Source organism: Pygocentrus nattereri, chromosome 19 (genome assembly GCF_015220715.1).
Source record: "Pygocentrus nattereri isolate fPygNat1 chromosome 19, fPygNat1.pri, whole genome shotgun sequence".
NCBI lineage: Eukaryota > Metazoa > Chordata > Actinopteri > Characiformes > Serrasalmidae > Pygocentrus > Pygocentrus nattereri.
In genome coordinates, this window is record NC_051229.1 from 35,394,184 (window position 1) to 35,397,944 (window position 3,761).

At 39.9% G+C, this 3,761-nt stretch overlaps 1 non-coding gene across 1 annotated transcript; it reads right to left on the reverse strand.

Annotated features, from left to right (window-relative positions):
• Positions 1-1,941: 1,941 nt before the first annotated feature.
• Positions 1,942-2,015, reverse strand: trnat-agu. Its single transcript has one exon. It is a non-coding gene; the product is annotated as a tRNA-Thr (tRNA).
• Positions 2,016-3,761: the final 1,746 nt, after the last annotated feature.

Here is a 3,761-nt window from a genome sequence, read left to right on the forward strand (position 1 = left end):
GCACTCAATAATTGGTCATAATCTGATTTCTGCAGTTATCCAATTATTCGGATGGTCAATACGTCATTTATACATTGACTCAATAATCCGATCATAATCGAATTTATGCAGTTATCCGATTATTCAAATAGTCATGTAAACACCATACTCGATCTAGAAATCTGATTAAGAAAATGAAGAGAGCCTGATTTTTAGCTCAGTAATCAGATTTCTCAGTGCGAGAACAGGCGGTGGATGTCGCGAGACGGCAGCAGGAACCCTTCTGGAGAGGCGCTGAAACCAAACACCAACTGAAGAACTTAAATATTAAAAATAGTCCAAGATCTGCTTTGTTGTCATGGCGACTGAAGTGAACAACAGTTCAGAGCATCGATAAACCGGTGCTTTGACTTGTGGATTTTTTTAACAGCGTTTTAAAGCCCCAGACCCTGCAGACACGATCTCCACTGTCCCGTCTTAATACTTTGGTGTGTTCGTGTTGGAAACTCGTCAGACACGCTGTTGCGAAGGTGGTGGTGAATAATGCGGAGGCAGAGCTGAACGGGTGTTTATCAGCAGGAATAGCGTTAGCGCGCTCGGCTAAAGCATTTGGGAAATGAAACTGAATCTGCGGAGCGGCGAAGCTCTGATAAACAGCAAGGAACGCGGGCACGATGTTATTAACTTTAAATTTATCATGCTTTTGTTTTGTTGGACTTATTTTACCTCAGTAACGGCAGCTAACGTTAGCTGACTGGCTAACTAACTTCATTACGTGTTTACTTTTCAGCTGTGCGCTTATGGTCGGTTGCTAGGTAACAGGCACGACAGTTGATTGTCGACTTCACCCGAGAAAGTTAGCTAAGATAAGGTTTCCCAGATTGAGATGAAATGCTGTAAAATAAGATTCTTAAATTAAGACAAAATTTGCTTCTGTAATACGAATTTGTGAAAAATCTTAAAACAAAAAGATTTTCTGTAATACGGCCCCTGATTACGGTCTGACTCATGTAGACCCGGAGTTTCACATTATCTGATTACTCAAGTGCATGTAAACGTGTTGATCGGATTACTGGCAAATTCAGATTTTCTGCCGTTATGGGATTATAGAGTGCATGTAAACGTGTTGATCGGATTACTGACAAATTCAGATTTTCTGCCGTTATGGGATTATAGAGTGCATGTAAACGTGTTGATCGGATTACTGACAAATTCAGATTTTCTGCCGTTATGGGATTATAGAGTGCATGTAAACGCATTGATCGGATTACTGACAAAATCTGATTTTCTGCCGTTATCGGATTATAGCGTGCATGTTAACGCATTGATCGGATTACTGACAAAATCTGATTTTCTGCCGTTATCGGATTATAGCGTGCATGTTAACGCATTGATCGGATTACTGACAAAATCTGATTTTCTGCCGTTATCGGATTATAGCGTGCATGTTAACGCATTGATCGGATTACTGACAAAATCTGATTTTCTGCCGTTATCGGATTATAGCGTGCACGTACACGGGTACACTGTTTTGGTTTAGATCCAAGACTTGATGAGCTTCTTGCCCGTAAGGCATTAACAGTGAGTTTGCACCCCTTTTGCTGCAGTAACAGCCTCTACTCTTCTCGGAAGGCTTTACACTGGATGTATATGTAGTGTACTGAGCATTAGTGACGTCAGGATTATTAGTTCTGGATCATGAAAACGGCTCCACCTCAGAGCTACTGGATCGTCACTCCGTCCGTCCGTATGTCTTGTGTGTTTACTGTCTGAACGTTGACCGGTGAGCGGACCAATAGAAACGGCACGAACTTCATTACCCGGTGTCGACATCTGAGGCTAGTGATGCTACAGAAACCTCGACTGGCGCCCAAGATCCAGCCTAAATGCTCAACTGTAGAGCGCAGCTTAACGGCGAATCAGGCATTTGCGCCTGGTGCTTCAGAAAACATGACCACCCTAAGGCACCGCTGGGATTCGAACCCAGGATCTCCTGTTTACTAGACAGGCGCTTTAACCAACTAAGCCACGGCGCCACGCTGGGGTGCTTTCTAATGAAGGCAGATCCACAGATGGGGATTTTGACACTCATTCCGTACGGAGCTCCTAAAGTGACATAGATTTTTTAACAAGCAGTGGCCACAAATTCATTCATTGAGGTCACAATTTGTTATGTTGAGGACACAAATTACTGTGTGGACGCCACAATATACCACGTTGAGGCCAGAGATTAATATATTAATTCTTGGCCTCAATACAGTAATTAGTGGCCTCAGTATATTGAATTACTACATAGAAGCCATGATTTGCTATATTGAGACCACAGATTAATATACGGAGGCCACAATTAACTATACTGAGACCACAATTGAATATATTGATACCTCAAAATACTATGTTAAAGCCACAAATGAATATATTGTGGCCACAATTTACTACGTTGAGGCCAGAGATGAATATATTAATTCAAGGCCTCAATGTATTAATTTGTGGCCTCAATATATTCATTTACTATGTTCAGACCACAATTTACTCTATAGAGACCACATTTTACTATGTTGAGGCCACAAATTAATATGTTGAGGCCACAATTTACTATGTTGAGGCCACATTTAACTACATTGAGCCTTCAAATTAATATATTGATGTCTCAATTAACTATGTTAAAGCCATAAATACATATATTGTGGCCACAATTTACTATATTGAGGCCACAAATGAATATATTGAGGCCACGGTCTGCTATGTTGAGGCCACAAAAACCAAACTATATTGAGACCAAAAATGAATACACTGAGGCCTCAATTTACCATGTTGAGGTCAAAATTTACTATGTTGAGGGCACAATTTACTATACTGAGGCTTCACAGTAGCAGATGATGAAAGTGGACATAGAAACTCTTCAAACGAAAAGTCTGAACTGAACTTTGCTGCTGTTTTAGCAAGAAGACTGACCACTTCAACCAGTCTAACAGACTCCGTCTTGTTTGCATGCTTCATCTTCATATTTGCTCATATTTATTTCAATATTACAATATTGTTTTTTCCCTTTTAATTAAAAGTAATTGAAGTCCAGTTAGACATTGTGCTGTTATTTATTTTATTTACCATACATTTTGAGAAGATGAGGATATACGCTGATCGAAATTATAATCAAAATATAGTATTGTTTGCACTAAGATGAATATGTTCATATGTACATACACACGGTATCTGTGCAGTCTTCATAGCTGAGCTCATAGATTTGGTTCAAAAGCTGAAACAGCAGAACGTGATTGGTGGAAGGTAGTAGCAGGAGACACGCATGCGCAGACGATGGGCTGTTCGAGTCTGTTTGCCGAATCGATTCTTTAGAATCGTTCGTTTCAGTGAATCAGACATCAGGGATAAGGCTTCGCCGCTGTTCATAATAAAGTATGAGCCTCAAAATGAAGCGACGCTCAGCGAGTTTGGAGTCTGTTTACTGCTCCTCACTAATAGAGTCGGTACTGTAAATACACAAACACACATAACGTAAACAGAAAAAGGAAGCCAACTATTGCAGTTGTTACAGTTGCAACCATTTATGTAAAAGAATGAACACTTTAATAATTTAAAACAAAGATAAAGAGAAATTTGCAATGTGTACAGGTTTGCAATGTGTACAAGTACGACTGTTTTATCAAGTAAATTAAAATATTTTTTTACTGTAATCCAAACGGCGCACAGGCTACGCAACAAGATCGATTCAATCGGACGTATGAATCGGTTCGATTGGATTACTGAAAAGAACCGGTTCATAC